This window comes from Alexandromys fortis, unplaced genomic scaffold, assembly GCF_014885135.2.
Source record: "Alexandromys fortis isolate MF-2015 unplaced genomic scaffold, M_Fortis_MF-2015_v1.1 scaffold_136, whole genome shotgun sequence".
Taxonomy (NCBI): domain Eukaryota; kingdom Metazoa; phylum Chordata; class Mammalia; order Rodentia; family Cricetidae; genus Alexandromys; species Alexandromys fortis.
In genome coordinates this window covers 372361-390286 of record NW_026068024.1, presented here as the reverse complement: position 1 = coordinate 390286, position 17926 = coordinate 372361, and positions in this window count along the sequence as shown.

The following is a 17926-nucleotide window of genomic DNA, read 5'->3' as shown; positions in this document are numbered from 1 at the left end:
TTAAACTGCAGTAAGAGGATTAAACAAATTCCCTGCCGCTCTAGAACGCTCAATGTATTTAATATTTGCATGATGATTAATCTTCAGCCCCAGAGGAAGTTCCCAAAGGGAGAGATGACACAGAAGCATTTCAAATTTCAGTAACACGCGAGAAAAAGGGGGAGTTTGCCAAGTCTTCAATTTTGGAGCCTGTTCTCAGGAGAGTGCCCAACAATGTTGGCCCAACTGTTGAATATTAAACCGGGGGCAGGCAGGATGGCCAGGAGAACTCTGTCCTGCACATTTGGATAACACAGACTAACTGGGTGGAAGGAGTAGTGGCAATTAAAGGATTAGGCCACACCCTGTGTTTATGGAGTGAGAGATCCTGAACCTTTCGCGAAGTTTTATTCTGTCCCTTGTGAGGATGAAGTCCTTGTTCTCTGAACCCAGGAAACCCTTCCCTGCCCCCAACGGCTATTCCCACATCCAAGGCGAGTTCTGAATGTTTTCTTTCTCATGGAAGACCTTTGCTGACTGGAGACACAGCCCAGTTGGTAATGCTCTCACCACTGTTGGAGGTGGGGTTGTGCTCTGGAAAGCGTCTGGCTGGGGAAAGGGCAGCAGGCTTGATGTACACACGTGCGGGTGAGACATTGGGCTACACAGATAGTCTCAACCTGTGGTCGAGGCCCCTGGAGTGTTGAATGACCCTTTTACAGGGTTTACCTAAGATCACCAGGAAATACTGATATTTACATTATGATCCATTACAGTTATGAAATAGCAACAAAAATAATTTTATGGCTGGAGGTCACTCCAACATGAGGAACTGTATTAAAGGGCCACAGCGTAAAGAAAGTTGAGAACCACTGGGGTACATCAATGGCTCGCCACTTGTCTACACAGAATCCCCTAGGGAACTTTATTAGAAAATATTTTATTTATTTTTGGACAATTTCATACTTGCATAGGATGTATCTTGATCATATCCACCCCCAGTTCCCCTCTCCTAGTTCCTACTATCCTCACTACGCCCCTTAACACATCCTCTATCCACTATCATGTCCTTTCCCGGCTTTTTGAACCTACTCACAGAGTCTAGTTAGTGTTGCCTGCTGGAATATCGACTGATCTTGATGGCTTCATCTTGTGCGGGTCTTGTGAGGCAGCCATAGTTACAGTGGGGTCATGAGTGCAATGGCTAGAAGACAGCATTTCCCAGCATTCCTCTCCATCCTCTTTGTTTCCACCCATTCTTGGGCGATGCTCCTTGAGTCGTGGGGCTGGAGGGATTGATAAAGGTGCCCCACTTAGTATCGTACATATTGACCAGTTATGAGTCTCTGTATTAAGTAGTGTCTACTGCAGATAGAGGTTTCTTTGAACAAGGCTGAGAACAGGATGAATCTAGGGACATAAACATAAATGTTTAGAAAGCAGTTTGACATGTCCTCTTAGCAGGAGGGCCGTAGTAGGTTCCCTTTCCCCCAGTGCCTATGGCTTCCCGAGCCCAAATGTGCTTTTGACCAGTTTTACACTACCAGGTATGCAATCACATGTGGCCCTCTAATGCAGCACTGAACCCAGGAGTGGTGGTGACTGCCTGTAATCTTAGCACTCCAGAAACTGAGGCAGGATGACGAATGAGAGGTCAGGGTGGGCATGGGCTATGTAGGGAAGTGGTGTCTCAAACTAACAAATACCTAAGGTAATATCCCCACAAAACCCTAAGCTAAGACCCCCAACTCAGGTTAATTAAATCTAAATCTTTAACAGGTAAAATCCAAAATATTACATAAAAAATAATAAAACAAAACAATATTCCCAAGCTCTGTAGTTTGAGTGTGGGGTGGAAGTTTGGTCCAATTGGAAGGTGGTGGGGGTCTTTGCAAGATGAGGCTGGACTGGGAAGTTCTTAGGTGGGGTGGGCCTTTAAAACTTTGTTTTTATTTATTTACTTTGTATCTGTGTGTGCATACGTGCATGTAGTTGATATGCAGGGTGCTTTATTACATATGTGAGTGTATGTGTGAGTGTGCATGCTTGTGCACATGCCTGTGGGCATATGTGCTATGTGTGCACACAGAGACCAGAGGGACATTAGGCGTTATGCTCTGCCACTTTCTGCCTTATTCCCTTGGGACAGGGTCTCTTCTTGCGTCTGAAGATGGACTGGCAGCCAGCAAACCCTAACATCCTCCCCTTCCACCCTCCCTTGATGGAGGAAGGTCATTGGTTAAAAAATAAAGAAACTGATTGGCCCTCATAGGTTAAAACATAGGTGGGAGGAGTAAACAGAACAGAATGCTGGGAGGAAGAGGAAGTGAGCTCAGAGGCCATGCTCCCCTCTCCCGGGTAGACGATGAAGCAAGCCACCAGGTCAGACATGCTGAATCTTTCCCGGTAAGACCGGTGCTACACAGTTTATTAGAGATAGGTTGATAGGGATATCAGAATTAGCCAGTAAGGGCTAGAGCTAATGGGCCAAGCAGTGTTTAAACGAATACAGTTTGTGTGTTGTTATTTCGGGGCATAAGCTAGCCAAGCGGCCAGGAGCCGGGCTGTGGGAAGAGGCCCACAGCTCCTACAACACTCCCCCATTACGTTACTGAGGTAACAAGCACGTGGGACCATGCCCAACTATTTTCCCACTTTCTTTTTGTTTATTCTTTGTGTCTTTCACATCATGCATCTCCATCCCAATCATTTCCCATTCCTGCATATCTACCCTCTGCCCTTGCAGCTTCCCCCATAAAATTTAAGAGAAGAATGAAAAAAGGAAATTAAAAAAAGGGGAAAAATCTCATCATGGAAGATGCAGTGTGACATAGTAAGTCACACAGTAAACCCTTTTGTCCATATATCTTTACTTGCAAGTGTTAATTGCACAGAGTCATTGGTCTGGTTCAAGACCTCTGGTTTCTGTTACATTATTGATGCTGGGCCCCATTGGAACTCCTCTTGGTCATCCTGCTGTTGCCCTGTGTTGTGGAAATCCTGCGGCTTCGGGTCTGCAGGACCTGTCCCTTCAGGTGCTCCAGCAGATCACAGATGGGGTGAATATTGGGGTGGGCTAACCCATAAATCTGGTTCTGGGCTTGGTTGGTCAGCCTGTCTGTTCTCCCTTGTCCTCACCACCAGGGTGTGTTTTCCAGCAATAAGCAAGGCAGGGCCAGTTCTCCTTCTTTCAACTATTCAGGGTCTGATCTCCCACACCTACACCTTCAAGGCCAGCTCCCCCATAAAATTTAAGAGAAGAAAGAAAAAAGGAAATTAAAAAAAGGGGGAAAATCTCATCATGGAAGATGCAGTGTGACATAGTGAGTCACACAGTAAACCCTTTTGTCCATATATCTTTACTTGCAAGTGTTAATTGCACAGGTGTTGCTCAGGTGTGGCACAGGGGCTACTCTCCGAGTGCTACAGCAGATGAGGGTCAAGGCTAGCTCTCCCAGCCTTATAACCTGAGGGCCAGCTCTTCCACCTGCTACCAGCATTGATGGGCAGCACACACACACACACACACACACACACACACACACACACACACACACGCGGGGGCAGGCATCTCTCCCTGGCCCATGCTGCCACATGACAGGTGAGTACTGGGGACAGCTCTCCCACATTCACAACTTCCCGGCTGGCTCACCCACACCTATGCCAACAGGATTGGCTCTATTGTGCTGCCCAGGAAAGGTGCAGGGCCTGTTCTCCCCAGTGTTGCTCCATGCCCAACTTCTAATGGGGATGCTGGGGAATTGAACTCAAGAACTCAGGCTTGTTCACAGAGTTTTCTTACCTGCTAAGGTATCTCCCCAACCCAAGCCAGGGCTGGACCGCACTTCTTATTTTACCACCTGTTACAGTATCCCTAGCATCCCTAGGCATGAAGTCCTGTTCCCCACCCAACAAGATGAATTCTATCTAAGAAGGAACCATGTGAAGATTTATCTGCATTTGGACTAATATGGAAACACACTGAAAAGGGATTGAAAATTTTCCCTTCAGAATTTCTAAGATATTATTTTCCTGATAATAAACAGTACTTTTAAACATTCTGTCTCTGAAACTGTGCATGGTGGTATACACCTTTAATCTTAGCGCTAGGGTGGCCGAGGCAGGAGAATCTCTGTGAGTTTGAGGCCAACCTGGTCTACAGAGTGAATTCCAGGACAGCCAGGGCTACACAGAGAGACCCTTTCTGGGGGGGGGGGGGAGAGAAAGAAAGACAGGAAGGAAGGAAGAAAGAAAGAAGGAAAGAAAAGAAAAAAGAAAAAGAACTTTCTGTTCTTCACTTTGCACTTTTGGATGTGGGGCTGTCTCTCAGAAGGGTGTTGGATGAAGCCTGGCCTCCGACTAAGATAAAAACCATCTCTGTCATTCATTTGGTTTGAGCCTGTCTTCTCAAGTCACAGTCTGCCTCTCTTCTGAAAGAGCTTTTCATGAAGTCACGAGTTCTCTGTGGGTATCCACAGTCTCATCACTGAGAGCCTGAGAGTGCTCAGTGCATACTCAGCTACAATGACTAAGCTCTCATTGACTCAGTTGTGACATTCAGGACTAAAAGCATAAATCATAAATCATTCAAACCCCAGTCATCGTAATAGTCACCTCATGACTGTCACCACTAGGGGGTTATTAACATGTCAAAGATATTTTTGGAGACAAATGAAAGTGATAATTCTATATTCACTCCTATTTGAAAGGCTAATTTATTTTTAGTGTACTCCCAGTAAATATATGTCAATATGGGAATATTTCCCTAAAAAAAAAAAAAAGAAAGAAAGCATCCCATTTTTAGTCTAATGCGAATACTGTGTTCATCGAATGGACTGAGGTATTGACGCGCTGTATAAACTGTCCAGTTCGGATTCTTATCTGAATAATGTAAATTGGTGTCTGTAGAAGGTTAACTTAGTGTCTTGGTGACAGATACTTTGGGATAATTTAACAAATGAAAAGAGATGGCAGTGACCTCTTGAGAGATCGATAACCTACCCTGAAGGGCTGCAGTACAGAATACAATAGCGCAGGAGCTGGCCAACTTTGTCTTTTTAAAATCTTCATTCTCTTTTTGAAACATGGTCTCCTGTACTCTAGGCTGGCTTTGAACTCACTGTATAGCCAAGGATAACCTTTGGTTTCTGATTCCTGCCTCTACCTGTCCGGTGCTGGTATTACAGGCATACTCCACCCCATCTGGTTTACACAGCGCTGGTGTCACGTTTGTGCATGCTAGGCAAGCACTCTACCAATACAGCCGCACTACCACACCCGCAAACTTTTTTAAAAGGGAAAATAGTATATTGTCCAGGTTTTACTTCTTAACTCTTGCATATACCATTAAAATAACCAGACAATGTATTAATGATAAGATCTGATTATGTTCTGAACAAAGTCTTATTTGTTGAGGATGTAGATCAGTAGGTAGGGTGTTAGTCTAGCATGCATGGAGTCCCGGGTTCATTCTCCAGTACTGCACAGACTGGATGTAGTGGCCTATGCCTGTTGCCTCGGCACTAGGGAGGTGGAGCTGGAGGATAAGAAGTTCAGGGTCACCCTCAGTTACATAAGGAGTTCAAAGCCTCCTTGTGGCCTATCTCAAACAAACAATAAACAAACAAACAAAAAACTAAAATAAAACCACTCCACTCCCCAATAAACCACTGATGGAATTGGCACGGGAGCCCTAGCTGACCCAGCCCTGGATTGGAGAGACCATAGCATTCTTAAATTGGCTCCCAGGGTGCAGTGAAAGGCTAACAGTATTCAGTTGGAAATCTACACTCAACCTCTAGAAGCTGGGGGGGGGAGTTAGGATTCTACATGAGCAAGTGGTCCACTCGAGTAGGAAAAAACATAAGAAAACCTTAATGACATTGGGTGGTAATAGCGGTTTTTACCAATTCGTGTTTACCGAAGACTTACTACTTATATTTTAGCTCAAACACTCCTGATAATAACCCGGAGGTGCCACTATAGGTAAGGATTATTCACATTTTGTAGTTGATGAAATTGAAGCCCGGAGAGGTTATATAACTTTCCCAAAGACACACGGCTAGTACTTAATATTCCTGAGATAGTGACCCAGAGAATTTGATGAGAGAGACTCCTCTCTGTGAATAATATGCTGCTCCCTCCCTGCCGAGGCCGAGGCCAAGGCCAAAGTCATCACAGCTGGTAGGAATGGAAGGCTCTCTCCGGTGGATACCATGGTGTCTGGATACTGTAGTGTCTATTCCTGTTACAGGAGTCCATTGTGCTGCTGATGGACCCACAACAGTGCCCTGTGTGGGGGTGGGAGGGTCATGTACTATGGGGATATTTACATATTGAGCAGTCTGGAAGATGGTTTTAGTTAGTATCCTCTGTCTGAGAAAAGGGTTTGTTCGTCTGTTTTGTTTTATGGCGTACAATAAAGACAGTGACCCCCCCCCCCTTTAGGGAAAATTCAGGCAAGTTTGCTGCAGGTTATTCTGTGTATGTGTGTATTCACACTCTCCCCTAATACACCTCCCTACACACACACACACACACACAGACACGCACACACACAGACACGCACACACAGACACACAGAGACACACACAGACACACACACACACACACACACACACACACACACACACACACCACTACCAATTATATGGCTGAATTTCCTGAATTTGGGGAAACTGTAGAAGTCAGCACCCCTGGAGTGCCATGGATGAGCCTCACCCTGGGAAAGCCACCTTTGTGGGAATTGTTGTTTTGCCCTCAACTTAACAGCTGCACCTTAATCTACCGATATTTTATCTACCTGTGATGGCCCCATGGCTGTTCATACCATGGCCTGCCAGGATTCCTGACCCTCCAGCGCTGACTCTGCTGCGGCTGCCAAATGCAGTTTTTAACCAAGTTTCTATGGTTCTATTAACCAAAAAGACTCAGGAGTCAGATGTTGGGGTGAAAACCTGCTAGACCAGAGAAGCTGAGAAGCAACCAACCGACCTTCCATTTGGGCCTGAAACCCAGCAAGAGAGTCTCTCCAGGCGTCCCACACCAAAAAACCACGAAAGTCCCGCCCTACTTCTTCCTGTATACTTCTCTGTTTGTCTTCCTGTCTTTGCCTGACTTGCTATGGCTAATTCCTGTCAACTAGTGACTGGCTCTGCCTCCTGTCCCAAGGTGGATTTTATTCACAGTCTCAGGTTTCATAGTGAGATCAAGTAGCCCACAACAGGTCATGGTATCTGCCCTGCCAGGTCAGTATGTGTCTGCCTTTTGAAATATGGTCTCTTACAGAGATCTGGGCTTGTTGATTCAATAAGGCTGGTTAGCCAGCAAATCCCAGGAATCTGCCTGCCTCCCCCTCCTTATTCCAGCCCACCCACAGGGATCATAAGCAGGTGCCACCATGTCCTGCTTTTTTCACAGGTGTTCTGAAGGGTGGACACAGGGTCTCAAGCTTATCAGCCACCAGGGGCAAGCACTTTATCAGCTGAGCCATCTCCCTAGGGCCCTTGGGCTCTTCTTAACTATGAATGAAGGAGAACCAGAAGCCTGCACTGAGCTAAATAGAGGAAGGTTTCTTCAAGCACCTGCCACTCTTGATGATATAATCAACAGGGGGTTTTGTTCCTCCAAGTCCTAAAACTGGCCATGTGGAGCCAAAGATGCACTCATGGTTCACTGGGGTGCTTTTCAATGAACCGGAGCTTGGAAACAACCTTTGCAGCCCAGCAATCTGAGTAAGACGGGAATTTCCCAAATGTAGCTGTTGGTCAGAATCATATGGCAACACTGAAACAACTTCAAAGCAGATTTCTGAGCACCATGGCATACGCAAGTGGGGGCGAGGCTCGTAAGTCAGTGTCTTACAGGAGTCTATGAGGTTAAGGTAGGTCAGCCCTTGCAATGCTCTAATAAGGATTGAACTCCACAGTAGACAAATTTGGTATCTAAATGTTTCCATTGGTTATACAAGAAGAACTAGATTCTCCTATGTGGATAGCAACTAGCCACAAGTGTCTACTTAAAATTAATCCAAATTGAATTCCAGCTAAAATTCAGCTACCCAGCTCCATCAGCCTCAGGTCCAGAATTGAATAGCCGCATGTGATTGGTGGTTACAGCATTAGAAGACACAGATGGGAGCATCCCCATCACTCCAGAAACTTTTAGAATATGCTATCATACCAGAAAGAAAAGATGCCACAAAAACTATTGGGGTTGCACCAAAAACCTTCAGGAACCAATGTAAATATCATTCATTGGCCAAATATCAAATAGTTTGAGCACTAATTAGAATACCAACTAAAATGGGTTGGAATACATTAAGTTTATGTGTATATATCTGCATATATAGTATGTATGTGTGTGGCATATTATACTTGTATGAATATGTGTGCTCATGTGCCTGCATGCAGAGGCTAGAAATTGATGTCCAGTGTCTTTCTCATTTACCTTCCACCGTACAGGATCTCTCATTAGACCCAGAACTCAGAGATTTAGTTAGGCTAGGTGGCCAAAGAGCCGTACCCAATTCCTAATATATCCTGCATCAGTTTCTCTTTTGTCCTTCTTCCTCTACTCAGATAGTACATTCCTGTTCTCTGGGATCTTCAAAGGCAGGCTTGTCTGCAGACCTCTATCTCGGGCTTGGCTTTGACTCAGGTGATGACAGCCTTTGTCTTCCAATTCTTGGAGGAGCATCAAATCCCACCGGACATACAGAGTTGGTTGCTTGGCTCAGATTCTACTTGTGACCCACTCACCAGTAAGAGACTGCTTCCTTTGGAGATGTAGGTGGGACAAATTCTGAAAGGTAGAAGAGAGAGATGGAGCAAAGATGTGAGGGGCAAAATTGAATACAAACCTTGAAGCTAAACACCTCTTCTCCAGGGGGAATAATAGATCTGCCCCAGGAACACTTTCAAAAGAGGCAAGCTATTAAACCCCAAAGTCAACAGGGAACACATTTCAGATGAAAGAGATCCACTGTTGCATGGTGAGACTGAAGTGACTGAGAGTGAGGTTGAGAAACCCTTCAAGTCTGTAAGAGACACGATGGGTAAAGGTATGGTAGTCCAGGATGCAGAGTAGACAAAGGGTGTATTTGTGCTGTGATGCTCTACCATAAACCTCTAACACATCAGGTAGGAAGATAACCCCACAAAGCAGCAGAGAGCTCGTTACCTCCACATCACAGAAACACATGCAACAACCTTTAAATCCTACATCCAAAGCTTGAACTGGGGAGAGAGGCTTATATGAAGGAGGCAAGTGGGTAATCCTGGTACCCACTTCTCTCTGTTCACTCTAGGGCTCTCCATCCCATTCCCCAATCCTCCTCCTCAGCTCAACATTCCCTCTGCCAGGCAATACCACTCTCTCAGGCGTGGTGTGCTGGCAGATGTTTAGTAACAGGCTTTCCAGAAAAAATAACAAAGCCTTGGTCTGCAGTGTTTGTTAATTTCCTTTGTGTGAGTTCTCCCATCATGCCCGATTGAGGCTGCCAGCCTAAGGGCTTTTGCTTTATCACACACACACACACACACACACACACACACACACACACACACCCTCATGTGCATCTTGTAGAAATTGATTTTTCCCTCTCACTGTGTGGGTCCGATCATCAAGCTAGTGACCTTTCCTGCTGAGACATCTGATGGCCCCAACCTGAGGTTGTTGTACATTGTTGCCCATTGAAATCTGGTACCAACTGGCTCTAGCATACCACTGGGAATAAGTGGGGGGAAAGGGCACATATGAAAATAAGTACCAGAGAGGATGCTGCTACATAGTGACTTACAGACTTCTTAGAATCAAGATAATGTTAGCAGTGGCTGACTTTAAGGACATAGCTACATCTTCAAGCCCCAAGTGACATTCAGATGACCTCTGTCTCCTTGAGCATGTGTTGCAACCTTGGCCATCTCATCCAGTTTCCAGCTTCACTCGTATTTTTAATGTTATTGGGAACTTCTTCATATTGTGGCTTTAAACTAACCAAAAACTCAGCTGGCAAAAAGGTTTTAGGATAGCAGCAGGGATTCGCATTCCATATTTATTGAAGCTTCTCCCACAAACATGGAGCCTGTGGAATGCTCACACCCATTTGTATAGATATATCAACACCTTTTTGTCCCTTGCTTGAGTGTAAAGCTAATGATCCCCACCCAGTTTCCCAAGGTGATCCACACCCTGCTTCTCTGGTCCCAGTTCAAGTCTTTGTTTGGTTTGTTTGGCTGTCACCCAACAGCTGCAAACCTCTTTCCTCAGCTCCATTCCCCTAGGGGCTGTTAGTAAATAATGTGTATCTAACTTGTCATAGGTACTAGCAGGTGGATTGGCCTGTGCTCTTGTCTATAGACCTGCCTTGGGGGGCTTATGGGGACTCATGGAGGTTCTCTAGGGCATGACTCAGGGATTTATCCTCTTTGAGTAGTCTCCTATACTACATACCAGTGATTCTGTTTGCTTTAGCTTAGGGCTGGCCCTCCTAATCCTGTGTTACTCATCCGCATTTCCCATAACTGGTGGTTAACTTTTTGCTTTTTCTTGGAGAGCCTTCAGTACTTAGAATCCAGCCCATTCCACATAACCCAGATGAACACATCTTAGCTTGAACCACTGTGTGTGTGTATGTGTAATCTCCTCACCATTTCTTCTCATCCACAGCATAGGAAACAAATGCTTCCAGAGTTATAAGCAATAATTCCTTGTGATCCAGGATCTGTTTAAAGTAGAATGGCTCATTTAGTCCCATCTCTCCCCAAGTGAATTATGTCTTCATCTTTAGATTTGTGATTTGGTTTTTATTTTCCTGAAATCAAGACATAAGAAAGTTCCTTGTCAGAATGATGGCCTATTCTCTTCCAGACACACAAAGCAGCAACCATTTAGGTTCATTCTTTTCAATTCTCATTTATTCTCATATAATTTCTCCTTATGACCATACATCACCACCCCTCCTCACAAAGGCAGGACCAGTTAATGCTACCTAGAACTTCTTATGCCCAGACAGAGTGGCTCATCTAAGTCAACACAGCTTTTGCATCTTCTTATGTGGGGAGAAGGAACAGGGCTCAAAATCAGTGTGTCCTCCCTACCAAGCAAGAGCCTGGCCCTGCCGAATGACTGTTCCATTCAGAGTAAAGGTCAAAGGCCCTGCAGACTGAAAAATGTCTTTAATTCAAGCCACATTATACAAGAAGAAATTCCAGTTTGTTTTGCTGTCAAGCTTGAGAGGCTGACCAAGCTTGGACCATTTTGACCTTTCTATCAGATGTCCAGTGAGCTTGTGTCCAGTTTGTCCAGTAGCCTTCCACAGACAGCTTCATTCTCTGGTGTCTCTGGTGAGTTTGGAAGGAGGCCAAGCTGGACAAAAAAATGAGAGTGCCTGAGGGCAGAAATTCTCCCCAAGTTCTTGGTTGTCAGAAATATGAGTAGCATTGAATGGTTCTGAAAGAGAAGCCAAAAAGGTTCAACATTGAAAGCCTTTGTGGATTGGAGTGTCCAAGCCTCCAAGCTAAAGATGGGATGGGAGCCCTTGTGGAAAGAGCCCTGTGCTGGGACTGGCCACACTGTGGGCCAAGTTTCAGGGGATTAATCAGATGGCTTCTGGTGACCCAAATTTAGGACTGAGTGCAAGTGCAGCCACCAAAGTTGTCCATGGAGGCGTGTTCTACGTAATTGTCATGTACCCAAGGGACAAGCACTGGGCCAGTGGGATGAGACTGGCTGAGTTTTGCCCAGAACAAGTTATCAAAACAGAATTTAAGGAAGGACTATGAAAGATACTTGCACGTCAATGTTAATGTACCTCTATTTACAATAGCTAATTTACAGAACTAACCTAGACATCAACCAACAGAGGAATAGATAAAGAAAATGCATATATATACACAAAGTGAAATTTATTTCATCTCCAAAGAAGAACAAAGTTACATTGTTTGCAGGGAAATGGATACATTTGGAGAGAATTATATCAAGCAAATTCAGCCAGTCTCAGAAAGACAGATACTGTATTTTCTCTCATTTGTCAGTCTTACATTTTATATAGATACATAAAATCACATATGTGTCTGTGATATAGAAGTGAAACAAAACTGACTAGGCAAAAAGGGTGAAACTAACAGGAAGGGAAAGGGCAGTAGGGGGAACATGCTGTTAAATAAATGTATACTTGCTTGAAATGTCTTTCTATAACATGGCATCATGATGAATAAATGCATGCAATGAAAAATAAAAAATGGCTCACGTTAACAAAGGAAAACAAATGACTGGAGTCTGTGCATGCCCAAAGGGATTCCAGAGCTGAGGACCAAACCCAGGTCCTCGTGCTTGCTAGGCAAGTGTTCTACCACTGAGCTAAATCTCCAAGTCCCCCAACCAAGGGATTCTTAATGCACACATTGCAAACACGATAACTTTCCTTGATTTCCCCAAGCCCCTTTATGATGATGAGATTAAAACAGGCCTTGGATGTGCTGGGCAAGCGCTGTACTTTTTAGCTACACTTCCAGACCCCTCCTCCACAAAGACCTTTGTTTGAATAAGGAACTAAGTTAGACGTGCACATATGTTAAATATGCATAAGATCCTGAAGCTTAATGTACTACAGGTGATTTAAATGCTTTATTGACTGCCACATACTTAGGCTCATCTGTAGAGGCCTGTGACAGTGGCTTTGAAAAGTGGAGAGAAGTATTCAAATGTTCAAAATGCCCCACCTTTGCACACGGTGCCTGTGAATGAGTGGCTCTTTCACTGGGATAGATTCCACATGTTTATAACACATGGGTAAATGTTGGACATTCCTTTGGCCTTAGCAGAGGTGAGATATGGCAGGGAATTTAATATCAATCCAGGAAACAGCCACTCCTCATCCTCCACACTTGCAGAACTATCTTTCTAACTTTTCCTCTATTGTTCTGCCCTGAGCACCAGGGCTTCCTCAGCTTGCCTTATAAGGCTATGGTAGGCTTGCAAGCTCTCGCCATAGGGAGTTTTTCCTACAGCCCTGGGCTGCCTTCTGCTTAATTTTAGTTCATTATGTCTGAAAAGACAGGGAGTGCTTTATGAGGCAAAAGGTCTAATCGTCGTGGGAAGAATGAATCATTCTAAGAACCAGAGGAAGGCTGGAAGGGGAAATCAGCTGAGGGGCAGGAAGTTGGGGGTGGACAGGTTATTGAAAACACCATTGAAATGGTCTGTCATATATGCTCATTCCTCCCACTAGGGGGTGCTCAGCATCCCAGGATAAGCACTAATATAAGGAAGTTGAATTGGGGGTGGGGTGGGGGGCTCTTCTAGTAGAAAGGTGCTTGTTGACTCAAGCTCCGTAAATGTCTACTCTGAGCAGAGTGTCTGAAGCTCTACCTGCTCATGTGTCTTTAAATCATCAAGCACAAACATGTCTCTCAACCTAAAGGAACTTCTGGGAATATCCTGAGTTCTCTAAGGCCCCCTGATCTTGAAGTCAGTGACTGGAGTAGCCATGAGCTAGGAAAGTCCTCCTGGCCCCAGACGCGGTAGCACAGTGGTGCAGACCTGGGCATTGACCTAGTTAGGGTTGTCACTGCTAGGAGGAAACGCCATGACCAAATAAACTTGGGGAGGAGAGGGTTTATTCGACTTAGACCTCCACATCTCTGTTCATCACTGAAGGGAGTCAGTTCAGGAACCTGGAGGCAGGAGCTGAAGCAGAGGCCCTGGAGGGGAGCTGCTTACTGGTTTGCTCTCTTTGACTTGCTCAGCCTGCTTTCTTACAGCACCTAGGACTCCCCGGTCCCCCCTTTCTTTTCTGTTTTTCTTACTCGGAAGCAGCTGAGAGCAAAAAATGATGCTGTCACCGCTGCTCTTCTGGGAACCCCTGACCTTGGATTTCTAAAGGTCACAGGCCTTGGGTTTCTGCACTGGACAACTCCAGTGTTTAGGGCGCACTAGGAAAGTCTTGGTTCTTTCGATGCCTTGGTTTGTCTCTATTACTTTGTAGATCGAGGCCATGATTTGAAGCCCTAGTCTGTTGTGAGAAATCCTTTTGTACACTGTGAAGATTAGTCGCTGTGATTGGTTTAATAACCAAGCTGATTGGTCAATAGCTGCACAGGATAAAGTTTGGCAGGAAAACCAAAGTGAGAATGATGGGACGAAGGAGGATGGATGCAAGACATGCTAGAGGACAGGCGAAGCCACAAGTCACGTGCAATACGTAGATGAACAGAAATGGGTTAATAGTAACAAGCCTGCGGTATCAGCCAAGCATTTATAAATTATATTCAGCCTCTGAGTCAGGTATCTGTGACTGGGAGGTTGGGATAGGAAACATTCATTTACTCTGTCCATGCTAGGCTTCTGAAAATCTTTAGTTGGTCTGAGGCTGTCAGTATTGGGAAGTGATTTTTCTCTTTGAGCTCTCACAAAGTGCCAAAGCCTGGCGTAGAACCACGGTGTCGTGTTCAGCTTTGTTACCGCTCCATCCGTGTGGATCTTATGTGAGCCTGTGCCTTACAGCACAGCTCTCCCAAGCACAGGCTGATCTCCAGCGCCAGCTGCTGGGGCCGTGTTTTCGACTCCCTAAAGTTTAAAAGCAGTTGTTTACAAATGCCCCAACCCTAGGATCTTGATGTCTGTGTCTGCAAGAGCTCTCTTAGCGGAAAGTCGGGGAAGTTGGCAGTCTGGCAGACTTCTTTTTAAAAAGGTTTTTTTTAATTGAACATAAAACTTGTTCATATTTATTGGTTGCATGTGATATTTCACTTATAGGTACTTATTATGTAATGTTCAGACCAGGGGAGTCATGTCTTTCTTCTCAAGCTTTTAAAATAAATTTCCCCTAGCTTTTTCGGGGATTACACAGTATATCGTCATGTCCACATAAGCACCCTACGGTGCAATGGAACCTCAGTTTATTTCCCTTGTCTTGCTGACTCCCGCTACCCCTGACCAATCTTTCCCCACCCTTCCCTCTGTTAGATCTCAGATGTCTCACCATCTAGAGCCAAAACTTTTCAGAAAAATGAAAGGGGCCTCAGATCTGCATTGAGTTTTGTCTGGTTCCTGTAGTCTTTGGGGCTGGAAGGTCCACCTTGGACTGTGTTGTAGGTGGTGGAGGGGGGGGTGAGGGTGGTGAAGGTGAACAGGGTACAACAGATTGCGGTGTGTCCAGGGCATCCGGGGAACTGCAGAAACATTTTCCCTATAAGGATTCGTGTCAGCTTCAGAGTGCCCAAAACCAGTCTAAAAACTGCAGCCAGAAAAGCTATTATTGCTGCCTGAAATCTTGTTGGAACGAAATGTGAAGCAAAAACAAGTGAAAGAGAACAAAGCAAGTCCTTGTGTACCTGGCTGGCCTGGCGGAGACCCAGGAAGGTCAGGAACCAGGCTGTGGCAGTTGCTTTAAACGCCCGGTATTCGGTGGTGCGTAGGTGTGGGGCTACGTCCTTCAAGGGAGTGTGGGTGAAGGGTGTCCCTTGATGAAACCTCTTTATTTTTGTCCATCTCCTCCTCTGCTTTTTATGAACAAGCAAGTAGGTTCATCTAACTTAGGCTGGAGATGGCTCCCTTCTCTATTTTATGTTTTCCTGGGGCTTCCTCCATCCCTACTCAGTGTGAGCAGACAGGAGAACAGATGGGTGCAGACCTCAGGCATAGAGGGAGCGCTGCCCTTGCACGGACCCAAGCAACAGCAAACCCCAAACAACTTCTTTCTTGCCCTTCATCAAGCTTTTGTTGAGCCTGGAAAGGAAATGGATTCTAAAGGCAGGAAATGACCCAAAGACCGGAACAATGTGTGCAGATCTAAACTCGCGCTTCCGCGGCTTTGTTTCAAAACCATTCTAATCTATGTCCCAGGAAACCTAGCCCATGGCCAGATGGAGATCTGTTTTCCCACAGGCTCTTGGCATCTGCCACTCCCAGCTGGTGACATTCGCACGTTTCCGAAGGCAAACCTGTCCCCACATCTTCAGACTTCTGGAGAGGTGTAGCCTCAGGAAAGTCCTCAAGTCTCTGGCTGACAGGGCGAACCATCTGATGTACTTTATCCGCTGAAGTGTGGCTGGACTCCAGCCTAGAACGCCAGCACATGGGAATCTGTTCTCCAAGATCTGCTGCATCCAAAATCAAAGTGTGTCTGCACTGCCAAAAAAGGCTGGCTTCCATGCCTGCTTCATAATCCCTTTCTCACCAGGCACTCCTGAAGAAACCCGATGAGTCAGGGAGGAAGAGAAAACGTGTCTGAAGGAGGCCTAGGAGTGGGTTGGCCTATCTCACAGCCTCTGAAAAAACTCCTCCTGTTTGGCAATCCAGTAATGCTTGGGGATTTGCTTTTTCCTTTCCCCCTCTTCACTCTCCCGTCAGCTCTCCCTTCCAGAGACCCTTCATTTACCATTCCTGTAATTAGCTCTGCAAAATGCCGGAGGCCCTCAGATGAGGAATTAGTCACCATTGGAAAGAAGGTTCGACTTCTCTTTTATCCCCAGGAGCAGGGCGAGAAAAAGCGCCCACTCTTGACTTCCAGAAGAGACCATCACTCAATCACTCTGTTCTGACTCCGGGGCCTGTGCTCTGCCCAGGCTTTTAATTTTTATAGAACTTTATGCATCCGTCTTCCCACTGAAAGCTAGGAGGAGCCTGCTAGAGTCTACACACTGTGGGGTGGCTCGTGGCATGGCTGCTCCTAACAGGTTCCCAGCTAAGGACCCTTCAGACTTTTGTCCCCAGGCGATCAGAAGGTAGGTTTCCTGAAAAATATGCTTAACGCTCAGCATTTTCTGAAATGCCAGACAGATGGAAGGATAAAGATGCTAGAGCCTTTGTTGACATCTGACTTATAGATAAGCCTCTGCGAGGGGGAAGGGAGACAGACCATGTAAGTCTGGGGAGAGTGGAACCCCAGAAGGCACTGCCCTCCTGGCACGAGGCACCTGTCCTGGGGCGCAAGGCCACTCTGTGCCAGTATCTCAAATTGTGTTGTGTATTATGAAAGAGGTTTTCAAAATATGTTCTGATAAGCTTGGATTTATTCTTGGAAAGGGAATATGGGCTCTGTTACAAGATAGGAGCTTAATGCCGGTACAGGTCAGAGCACCTGTGTGTGGATATTCATAAAGAGTGAACGCTTGGAGAGCTCCCGAGGCAGCTCGGGGCAAACACTGACTTTGTTTCCCTTGCCTATAGACAATGAGTCAGGACAAGACGGGACTTAATGGGCAGACATCATCTTCCCAACTCTTGACATCAACCAAACAAGATAACGTAGTTTGCATCCTGATGATGATGGTGGTGCTGAGAAGAGAAGGTACTGACTCCCCCCGCTCCCCCAAAAAACAAGACAAAACAGGGATCATGATTGTAGGCTATGTTTAAGGACCCCCCCTCCATAGGAACAAAACGAAAACCCCACAAAATAACTGTGCTGTCAGAGTCACTTAACATGATTCTGAATTTAGGGCAAGTGAAATAAACACATTGGACAGAAGAATCCAGACTATGTTAATGTGCAGTTGCGGATGGTTAACAATTAGCAAGAGAGGCACCAAATTTAACCTATCTTTGTATTGCTTCCAGTCTTAGCTATCTGTTAAAAACTGACATAGTTAAGTGTGGTTATGACTGTTTATTAAAACAACAGAGCCAAAGAGTCTGCCATGTGCTTTTTGTCCTTATTTGGGATGTGTGACTGTTGAGGTTCTAATCTTTTCTATTCGTAGACCAAGAAGGGAAGTCTTAGTCAGGGTTTCTACTGTTGTGAAGAGACACTATGGTCACAGCAACTCTTGTAAAAAGGAAAACATTTAATTGGGGCTGGCTTACAATGCAAAGGTTTAGTCCATTGTCATCATGGCAGGAAGCATGGTGGCATGCAAGTAGATATGATGCTGGAGAAGTAGCTGAGAGTTCTACTTCTGGATCAGCTGGCAACAGCAGGACAGAAATGACATTGGTCATGGGT